The sequence below is a fragment of the Galeopterus variegatus genome, unplaced genomic scaffold (genome assembly GCF_000696425.1).
Source record: "Galeopterus variegatus unplaced genomic scaffold, G_variegatus-3.0.2 Scaffold2018, whole genome shotgun sequence".
NCBI classification, from domain to species: Eukaryota; Metazoa; Chordata; class Mammalia; order Dermoptera; family Cynocephalidae; genus Galeopterus; species Galeopterus variegatus.
Window position 1 is genome coordinate 36,801 of NW_007728129.1, and position 11,222 is coordinate 48,022.

Genomic DNA, 11,222 nt, shown 5'->3' on the forward strand with positions numbered 1-11,222 from the left:
GTTGTCTCCCCATTCCGGTTATCATTTCTTCAAGGACAGGGGCTATGCTGTGCCCGTTTGCTGGTAGGCACATGACAGGCACTAAATAATCTCTTTTAGGCTGGGCTCAGCCTTATGGTCTTGGCTATGGGCATCATCAGCGTTTCTGCAATTGCTGAGGCAGGTCCTGGAGCCACAGCTGACAGGTTCTCACGAGGACGTAGGGAGCAGCAGCCAGAACCAGCCGGTAGTGGCTTCACTGGCAGCGCTGTGCAGGGGACAGGCCATCAGGCCACGAGGCTGAGGACCTGCATCCCTGACGCAGCTCTGCCACCGACTGTCCTGGTGACCCTGTGCAAATCTCTCCACTGCCCTGGTCCTCAGAGTCCTCACCTGTAAAATGCTGCCCTTCAGGGCTGTCAGGATGCATGACATGGCAGCTGTGAAAGCTCTTTGCCAAAAGGCTGTGCAGAAGTGAGATGTTGCTAATTTCAAGCAGAACAGGGGCTTGTGTATCCAGGACATATGGGGGCCTATATTTGTTGTCCTGCTTTGCAGCATTACTGATTCAAGCTGGTGCTGCCTGTGGAACACTCTGTCTTTCCGGATCCTCAGGGACAGGAGGGGTTGCAGAGCAGCGAGGCCTCAGCCAGCGCACAGTACAGTGAAAAATAGAGTGATAGTGATGAGGCGCCACGCACACAGGTTCATACACATGCATTCACACTCCTGCCGGCCCCCAGCGCTGCCTCGCGACAGCAGCTGGAGCTAATTACAGACAGACAGACAGCGCCTGCTCCGGCTCTTCTCTCCAAACTGTCAGGCCTCCCCCCCACCACCACCACCCGCCCCTGGGGATTGCCTGAGCTCTCAGAAGGGGTGTTGCTGGCGCCACAGCTAAGTGCCTAGAAAGAACATTGGAGGGGGGCTACTGGGGAGTAGGAAGCTGCCATGTGGCTCCCCGTCTTGCGGGGGTGGGTAGAGAGGAGGGGAGGAGGGGGGAGAGAGCTGGCTGCACTACAGATGCAGCTTTGTGTGAACAGATGTGCTTTCCTGGCAAGAAGGAGCAGGCACTGAGCCCCTCCCTTCTCCTTCATCTGGATCCACCCAGGGATCCCCTCTTAACCCTTCTCCCTCTTAAATCCCCAACTTCCTCTTCAACTCTGTATCTGGCATAAAGCTCAATAAATGTTGAATGAATGGATGAGTGAATGAACACATGAACCCTCCTCAAACCCTTATTCCTCCCAATCTCTTTTCCCACCGTACAGGCCATAATCACTCCATAAGCCCTTTCCTCTGCTTTTCTTTCTATATGCGCCCTCTGGGCAGCTTCAACTCCCACTTATATACTCCTAACTCCCAAATCTCTCTTTCCAGCCCAGATCTCACCAGCTACCTAAATGTTCCCCAAAGCTCCTCAACACCAACATGCCCCACATTAAAGTCTTCAGCAGTGACTTTCCCAGGGGTTTTCTAGCAGTGAGTCCTGGTCTGTCAAGGGGATGAGAGAGAGAAGGACCTGTTGTATGCCCCCTAGCAGAACAGGGCCAATAAACACACTAGCACAACCATGAGGGCAAACTCCTGATCCTAGGGCCTCTCTTCACACATGGATACCAAAGTCCTTCCCTTCACCTTCTTAACCATCACCCTCCCACTCACCCACCCATCCGCTCCCCCCCACACACACACACACATAAAGAAAGCCACGTTAGGAACTAACTGCCAAATTGGGACTAACTTCCCAATCTGGGCTTCTAAAACTGGAACCAGGCAAGTTGTGTCTAAAAGGAGAAGTCCTTGAAAAGAAACCAACATGAACTGGAAACTTATTTCTTCTCCAATACCCTCCCTCCTAACCTCACTCTCATTGCTTTGAAATCCTGGTATTCCCCCCTCATCCCTCAGCCAGTACACACACACACACACGCACACGCACATGCACACGCACACCCCACACACACACGCACGCACCCCTCCACTCACTCCCCAGCTCCATTCCTCTTCATGCTGGAGCCCTGTCCCCAGGCTCACTGCAAACCCTCAGGTAATTATTGAACAAAGATTGGTGGAAACTGAGGATTTCATTCCCCCAGAGCAGTACTGGAGGGAAGACCCAGAATGGTTGCTGAGAGTCTACACTCAAATTCTCTCTTGGTCTTAGCGAGGATAAGAGCAAATAAAGCCCCCCTTTCCTCCAGGGCCTCCTAGATTTGGACAGTAGCCAAAGGAACTGGTTACAAACACAGTAGCCTTTGGCTCCTGACAGTCTTGGGGCCTATGAAGGCAGAATCCAAGTTTCTTCCTTCCTATTCCCAGGGGATCCTGAGTACCATACACCAGTACAAATGCAAGGTGTCATTATACCCAGTCATGCTATGGCCAAATCTAGGTATTTTAAGGTTTTAATACAAAGTGAAAGATTTATCACCAATTTCAGTCTGACACACAAGATGTGAAGTAATTTATTCAGAGTGTTTAGTTTCAAAACATTCATTTGTTCATTCAGCAAATCTATATAGAGCATTTCGAAAAGCTGTAATCCATGTTTCCTGCCTTCAAATTGCTCCTTTTCTAGTTGGGGGAAAAAACCTACATACGAGGGTTAACTGACAATACAAAACTGTGCCAAGTCCCTTCCCATGCCTGGTGTGGCCTATGTGGCTCTCGCAGTTCCTTTGCCAGTACTGAAATTTTTTACGCTTTTTCTCCTGTCATTGCTATTGCTCTCTTCTCCAATATAGGGTGGTGATTAGATATGTCTCGAGGGTGCCTGGGCTCACATCCAAGTTTTGCCATTCACTCGCTGTGTGATCTTGGCCAAGTTGTTCAGCCTATCTGAGTCTTGTGCCTCCTCTGTAAATTGAGGACAATAATAGTACCTACTTCAAAGAGTTATAGTGAGAATTAAATGAGTTAATACACACAAAGCACTTAGAATGATAACCTGGCATATAATAGGTGCTCAATAAATGTTAGTATTTTCCTGATGCAACAATTGTCCTTTATTAACACAACAGGTTACAATTCTTATTGGGCCTCTAAGAATAGCTGGTCGAGTGCTTTATTCATTCATGCATTCAATTAGCAAACACATGTTGAGCATCTACAAGTCCTTGAACTAAGTCCTGAGGTCATACAGACAGAGACATGGCTCCTGACTTTGGGATTAAACAATTCACACAGTCCTGGATTAATAGTGCCGTGAAGCATGTGGAAGAAGCAAACACAAATCCTCCCTGGAGAAGCACACCCTCAACCCAGTTTTCATGGGATTACTAAGGATAAAGTCTCATTGAACATGAACTCATAATCCAAAATTGCAAAGCACACAATGAAGCCATTAGCAACAAAAACAGTTATTAGATCCTCAAAGACGTCAGGTATTGAAATTATGTCATTTAAGATATAAAATAAGTTTTACATGAATTAAAAAACAAAAAGATTTTGAAAACATTAGCAAAGAACAAGATACTAGCAGAAAATTATAACTTTTTTAAGTATAATCATTTTATAGATGGCAAAGCTGGAGCTCAGAGAAGTAAAGTGACCTCTTCAATGTTACATAGCTAATTATGAGGGACTCAAATCAAGTTTTCAGTGCTTAGTGTTCTTTAGGCAGACTCGATGACTAAGGCTGTGGCATTTCTTCCCAAAGTCATTCAACAAGTGAGATGAGTACAAAGCACTGTGCTAGGTCTGTAAGAAACACAAAGATGAACAAAACAGAGTCCCTGCCGTCAAGTAGCTTAAAGTCCAGTAGAGAGACAAGACTACACACGTATAAAAATAACTATTAATACCAGACTACTATAGTCTGGAGTGGTAGGAGGTGAGACTTGGGCAGGCCCTAGAAGAACAGGATGCATCTATGGAGAAGAGAAGCTTTGGATTGGAAAGCAGGGTAGAAGAGACTGGAAACAGCCTGACCAATGTCATGGAGCAAGTGAACCTACAGAGCAGTTGAGGGAAGAGTGAGTGCACTTGGCCAGCAAACTGGATACATGTAGGGGCAAGTCTGTGGCATGCCACAGGACCCTGCACTCAAAAGAGCCCCACGCTTGGTTTAATGCTCCGCTCTGTCACTGTCTTGAAATGCTTGTTATTTAACACAGGGTTCCGTGTTTCCATTTTGCACCAGCACCCACAAATGATGTGATCGGTCCTAAACAGGGGGATGAGGGGAGGTATGGCTGGAAAGGAAGGGCACTCTTGGGAAGGAAAGACCTTGAATACCACTTTGATATTTGCTCAGACCATGAGGAATCACTGAAAATGTTTGAGCAAGGGAGGAATATGGTTTTGGAAAGACAGATCTTGGTGGGGGAGGGGCTGGTGGGAGTGTTCATGTGGATTGGAGAAAGGACAGATGGAAATTAGACAGAAGGTTATTTGTTTCTTTCTTTTGGAGGATAGGAGTGGCTGGCCGGTACAGGGATCGAACCTTGGACCTTGATGTTATGTTATCAGCATCATACTCTAACCAACTGAGCTAACTGGCCAGCCTAGAAAGCTACTTTGATAAAGCAATGGAGGTCTAAAGAGGAATAGTGACAAAAGATATGGAGAAGATGATAAGGGTCTTCCTTTATTCAGTTATTCATTCTGCAAATGGTTACTTAGCTTCTGGCATGTGCTAGGCACTGTGCTAGGAGCTAGTATATAGGGTTGTTCAAGACTCTACCCCTAACCTCTAGTTGCTCACAGTTCAGGGAGGCAGATAAGTAAACAGACTATTATAGCCCCATGTGCTAAAGGCTAGGATTGAATTATGTTTAGGATATTGTGGGAACCTAGAGGAAGGGTACCCAACCCAGACAGGGGATCCAGAGATTTCCAGGAAGATGTGATGTCTGAGCTGCATCTTGAAGGCCAAGTAGAAATTCACCCCATGGACAAGGCACAGAATGTGCAGAATCATGGAGCATCTCCTGTGTGCCAGGCTCTGCACTGTAGGCTGAGAATCCTTGCTCTTATGCTGGTAGGAGAAGCAGACAACTAATCAGAGGATAAGATGACGTGTCAAGCGCTGTGATATGGACACTGTGGGAGTATGGAGGAGAGGCATCTGGGCGCTCAGGGAAGTTTCTCTGTAGAGATGTCTTCTAAGCTATATGTTGCAGAAGAGAAGGTGTTAGCTGGGTGAAGGAAGGGAGGCAGCAGAAGACAAGACAGTGGAAGCGAGTTGTGCAATTGCACAGACGTAAGACTGTGGCTCTAAGAACACTGCAAATGACTTCTTATGATTTAATCCTAGAATGAATGAGAGGAGATAGGCCTTACATGCCAAGCTAAGGACGTTGGACTTCATCTCGTGGAGCAATAGTTCTCAGCCTTGACTCTACATTAGAATCACTTGGGGAGCTTTAAAAACTACTGCTGACTGGATCCCACCCCCAGGGACTCTGATTCAGTCTGCGGGGGAGACATTGGAACTTTTCAAAGTTATCCCAGTTTATTCTATTGTGCAGCCAGGATTGAAAACCACAGCTTTAGGGGGCGAGTTCTCAAATGTGAGTGTGCATTAGAATCACCTGGAGGACTTGTTAGGCACAGGTTGGGGGTGGGCACCCCCAGAGTTTCTGACCCAGTAGGTGTTCTAACGAGCAGCTATTGTAACAAGTTGTCAGAAAGACTGATGCTGCTGGCCCCAGCACCACACTGGGAGCTTCTGGTCTCAGGTGCTGTGAAGCCATTTACATGTTAAGTGAAGGGTGGGGGATGTGAAATGATTTAATTTGCATGCTTGAAAGATCACTCAGGCCACTTTGGACAGAACGGTCATGGAGGTGGAGAAGAGAGAAGGTGAGAAAACAGGAAGATATTGCAGAAATGAAGGCCAGTGACTGGGGTTGAGGCCGTGGGAATGGAGAAAATGGGTCACACTCAAAGAATGCTTAGGAAGTAGACTTGGCAGGGCTTAGTGACTGGCTGAATGTAGAGGTGAGAAATAAGAATGAGTGAAAGACAATTCTTGGGTTTTTGCCTTGGGCAACTGGCAACTGTGATTGTACTGGGCATGCTGGTTACTGTAATGAAAAGTTAAATGTGTTACCAGGCTTGGAGTGGGACATGGGGGAGAGGGGCATTTCTACCTTCAAATCTCATAGCAATAGTCCTGGGGAATTCAACAGGCATGTCTCACTGTCCACTCAACCCCTACTTTCAGCATTATGAGTCCTGACCTCGAACCTAATCAACTTGGGATTCTCTTCAAAATACTTGAAAAGGAAAAGGAAGATGGTGACCACCTGACGTGATGACCCGCCACCTGAGCCCCAGGTACGAGTCCTGCTCCTTTGCTATTACCCTAGATATGTTTATTTCATTCGTCATTTTAACAAATATGTATAGAGCTGCTACCTAAAAGGTTTTTGAAATATTCACAGAGGCTACATTGAGCATGCAGGTAAAGAATTCGTAATCTGCTGTTATATAACCAACAGAGCAAATACAGCTTAAAGGGCAGCCTGCAAAGGAATTCATTCTGCGTGGATTTAAAACGTATAAAAATGAGCAATTTTCCAAAGCATCATCGGTCGTGACTATTTGTAAGTCTTCTCCGTGGGCAAATAGACTGCCAGCAATCAGCAAGACCAGAAGGAATGATGGATGGAATAATTGCCCATAAGGATACAGATAACTTTTGTACTGTGGGAGGGTTTGACAGGATAGAGACATGATAGATGGAGGAAGAGTTAGCTGATGTGATAGAAGTCACAGCTCCATTTCTGGTAGTAACTATTCTCTGGCTGAATCAATGATTAATCAATGACACATTTTCATTTGAAACTCTGCTCCTTGGTGCACAACCCCTGGCTTTGGGTTAAATTTAATGGCATCATTAAAAACTGCTTTTCAAAAAACTCAAATTACTTCTCCCCAGAAGAAATCATGCCACAATAGAGTGCTTTTGTGAGCTCCTCGAGGGCAGGGGCCATGTAAGGTGTGTGTGTGTTTGTGTGTACGTGTGTGTGTTAAACATTTGAATCCTCAATGCCTAGCACAGGGGCTAACACATACAGAGCATTTAATAAATGTTTGTTAAAGCAAAGTGAATGAATTAATACATTTGTCCATTCATTCATCTGTTTATTCCTTCAACAGACATTCATTAAATACAGGAATTAAGATCTCTGGCCTGGGAACTAGATGCTTCAGGATTCAAATTCCAGCTCCAACCGGCTGTATGAACTTGGGCAAATGACTTAGTCCCTCTGAGTCTGATGCTTCCTGTGTAAAGTGGGGGAAATAATAGTATTAGCTCTCTAGCTCTCTCAGGGCTGTGTGAGGATTAAATGAGTTAGTAAGTGTTTAGCACAGGCCCTGGCCCATAGTAAGTGCTTGCTGAAGGGCAAATTGTTATTATTGTTGTTGTTGTGTATGCTGGGCTAGGCCTTTCTCAAGTAACTAGGTTATTATGAGAGGCACAGAATCTCTTAAGAAGTGACAAGGCTTTTGGCCAAAGCTGGTTTTCATTAAAGTGGTTATTTATGGTTCCCAGCCCAGAGCCCCACTGCCCTGGGCCTGCCATTCCTGGCCTGATGCCCTCCTGTGGCAGCTCAGGCTGTCTTGAGGTGAATTGTGCTCTCTAGAGAAGCCTGAGAAATTGTGGAGCAGGAAGGTGAACGAGGAAGGTAAGAGCTGGCAGGGATCCAATTAACCATCAACTTGCAACCCCCGCCTCACCCCTATTTCTAACTCCCTTGGGTGCCTCTCTGTGCTCTTGTATAGCTCATTCTGGCAACATTTCTACTTACTAATTGCTATTTGTAATGTTTATCCTCTCGGCTCAATTAAACAAGATTGTCTTTGATTTTAATTTTAATTTTAAGGCAACGTAGTAGAGAATACTTGACTTGGGAGTTCAGTGAAGAGTCCAGGGAGGCGTTAGAACTTAGTGATTACGAGAGGATTCTGCAGATAGAAACGACTGGCTCCTGAAGAGCTGTGTGACATAGGGCACATTACCTAATGTCTCTGAGCCTCAGTTGTAGAAATGGGAAGGTGAGAATAATGGCTTGTCAAGGCTGAATGGAAACCACCTAGCACGGTGCCTGGTGCACAGTAAAGTGTAAATAAATGTTGACTATGACTATTATCCTCAGGTCCCACATGTGGAAACAGAAGTCGAGGGAGATTAAGGGGACAACATCCATGTAGCTATTTAGTGTTCCTTGTCCTTACCAATAAGCCAGGCCTGCCTCTTTCAAGCCCTTTACAGTCCCCCATTTACACATACTCTGCTATACGAATTACAGGTCATGTTTGGTTTTTTACATCAGGTAAATATGATAAATTTAAATTTATGCTTCCCATATCTGTCTGCCCAGAAGGTCTTATGAGCAACTCGAGGGCAGGAGCTATACAGCTTGCTCATCTCCTGTGTGCTCAGTAAATATTTGGTGAATGTTGACCCACCAGTCAATAACCTATCCAGGTTGTATGTCCCACATCTTTTGGGTTACATTACAAGCAGGATAGAAAAGTGGAATGTGTGCACTGGACTCAAGGGGGCCTAAGTTTTGTTTTGTTTTGTTTGTTTTGTTTTGTTTTGTTTTGTTTTGTTTTGTTTTGTTTTGTTTTGTTTTTGTTTAACTCTACGGTTGGTGGCTGGGTATAAAGCAGCTACCAGTGCTGAAGAAATGCAGTGCTGGATAAATAGTAAGAGGTGTATAAATTTTGTTCTTAGGGGCTGTAAGGGACCTAAAATATACTATGTGGAGAAAGTATAGTGTAAGAGAGTCAGCCAAACCTGGGTTGGAATTCCAGCTCTCCAAATTACTGACCACGTGATCTTGCATTACACTCCCTGAGCCTGTCTTCTTGTAGTAAATTAAGATAATGACAATACCTACCTTGCAGCTTTGTGGTGAGGATAAAATATGGTATATAAAGTGTACCATAGCACAGCACCTCACCCATAATAAGGACCCAAATAAAGGCATCTGATGAATTAATAAATATGTATTTTCAGTAAAATGGTGTAAAAGAAACTCAAACACCCTTTAGCATCTGCGTGAGATCTAAAGGAGGAAGAGATAATTCCTAATACGAACTGGTTCAACACGTAACCACCTGTCTCTTACCATGCGATGCCTAATGTTAAACATGCTGGAAAATTGGCGTTATCAGAATAAACCACTGCCAGTGAGTGCACAGACTGAAGCTGCAGTTTCGCATCATAGCCACACAGTTGCTGGACCTGAAAGAGTCCCTAAGAATGTGATTAAGCGTTGGAAAGGACAAGCACAGAGCTTGACATATGGAACAGTTGATCATATTAGCTCGTTCTCCACCCTCCTCCCAAATGGGTAGAAACAAATGCACCAATAACCAACAAACTCGAAACAGAAAACTGAGTCGATGTGGTTGAGAACTGATCAAGATAGTGACCTCACTGGACTGACCCTTCGCTCTTGGCCCTGGTGTGCCCTGCCTGCCTGGAGAGCCTCTCAGGCTGAGCAGTTGACCCTGTCAGGGAAGTCTGCTGTCATGATGCCACCACATGTCTTCTCTTTATGAATGTGCAGGGAATGGGATATAATGGGGTGGAATCAGCTCACAGCCTGGGATGCAAAACTGCCTTTTCTCCTCTTTCTGTTGTCCCCCTCCCCTGTTCTTGTTTGGACATGCACTGAGAATAGCATTCAGGATTCCTGAAGTCTCTGTCTCTTTTTCAGTGTTTGGATTGGCTGTTCGCCAAAGCAACTGAATAGCATTTTCAAAGAGCAGGTGACTTTGGGGGAGATGTCTTATCTTCTCCAATATATTAACTCCCTGCAAATTAAAGCAGTCAGAGACCCCCTTGGAAAGAGTATATGTGTGCTTCCAGGGCTTCCAAATTAAAGTCACTACAAGACACCCAACAAAGTTGTCATCCAAGGGAAAAATACCCAAGTGTGGGAGCTATTTTTAGGAAATTTGAGAAGTGACCTGCAGGTTACATTTCTGATGTGAAACCACTCTGTGTTCCTTGTAAGCAACTGTTTGATGTGTGGTATTGCAGTCATGGGTGTGAAACATCTGGTTTTAACCAGAATGTAGGTGATTTGCTCACAATTGGGGAGGGCAGATAAATATGGCTTTGCCTCCTGGTCTTGTATCTGGCCCAGACATGCAAATTCCTGTCTGCAAACTTATTCTCCTCTGCCAGAATTCAATAGGTTAATGTCAGCAGCTGGCAGAGGTCCACCTGTGGTTGCAGTAAGTGCCACATGGTGACAGGTAAGGACAACAGAAAGCTGCCAGAGAAGGGAGCCCAACTCGTCTAAGGAGCAGGTGACCTGATTAGCCAGTCAGGGTAGGGCACAGGCCCAGCTCCAGGGCCAATACTGGAGGTACAGGGAAAAGAACCAGAAGAAGCCTGGACAGGGAAAAGGAGATGACAGCTACCATTTGCTGGACACTTACTCTGTGCCAGGCACTATGCCAGATCTGGGTATGTTCTCTCATTTGATTCCAGCAAGAGTCCCATTTTAAAGAAAGAGAAACTGAAGCCATAAGGAAAAGACAGATCAAAACCAGGAACCAGAAACAATGCAAATAGCAAAGCACCCAGAAGGCAAAGCAGTTGGAGTCAGTTGCCAAGAAAAATGCAGGAACCTGAATTCTTTATAGCCATGGCAATTGGGATTTGGAGATTTGCATCTAAGCCACTCCATCCCTTCACCTGACTCCTTTATCGGGCCAGCTCTGGCTGTCACACCTCAAGGTGGCTGGCAAGGACACAGAGCTGGTTTGGCAAGGACTGGGACCAGAATATGGATTGACAGGTGTCTGCTATAGATTCCTTTGAAAAGTACATCAATAGCCAAATGCCATAAAACTCCCGCTAGCACGCCAATGGGAAGAGGATAGATGCGTTGCATTAGAAAAATTGGCACATGAATTTTAGCTGTTTATACGTCTATAATCGATGCTAAGTATTTCCTTGCTTGGAACTAGAATGTTCTGCCATCATTAATAACTTGTTGATAAATGCAAATATGCTTGAATTTCATCAGCACAGACCCCTGCTTAAGCACACGGACAACTGCAATGAAAGCACAGGTCCTACTGAAACTAGCCCACATTACAACTTGCAATAAGACTCTGACACATGACTTGACTACATGGTCTTCCCCCACAGACCTTCCCCTCATTTGTTCTTGAGCCAAAACTGGTCTCGGCTCTCTCTGATCAGCATTTAGGGAACAATTGACACTGTATTACAGGATCCTGCCACTAGGGTGTACAAC

General features: G+C 45.3%; 1 non-coding gene across 1 annotated transcript; it reads right to left on the reverse strand.

Moving 5' to 3' along the window:
- Positions 1-4,405: 4,405 nt before the first annotated feature.
- Positions 4,406-4,484, reverse strand: TRNAI-GAU. The gene is given in 2 exon segments: positions 4,406-4,441; positions 4,447-4,484. It is a non-coding gene; the product is annotated as a tRNA-Ile (tRNA).
- Between the last annotated feature and the right edge of the window lie 6,738 nt (positions 4,485-11,222).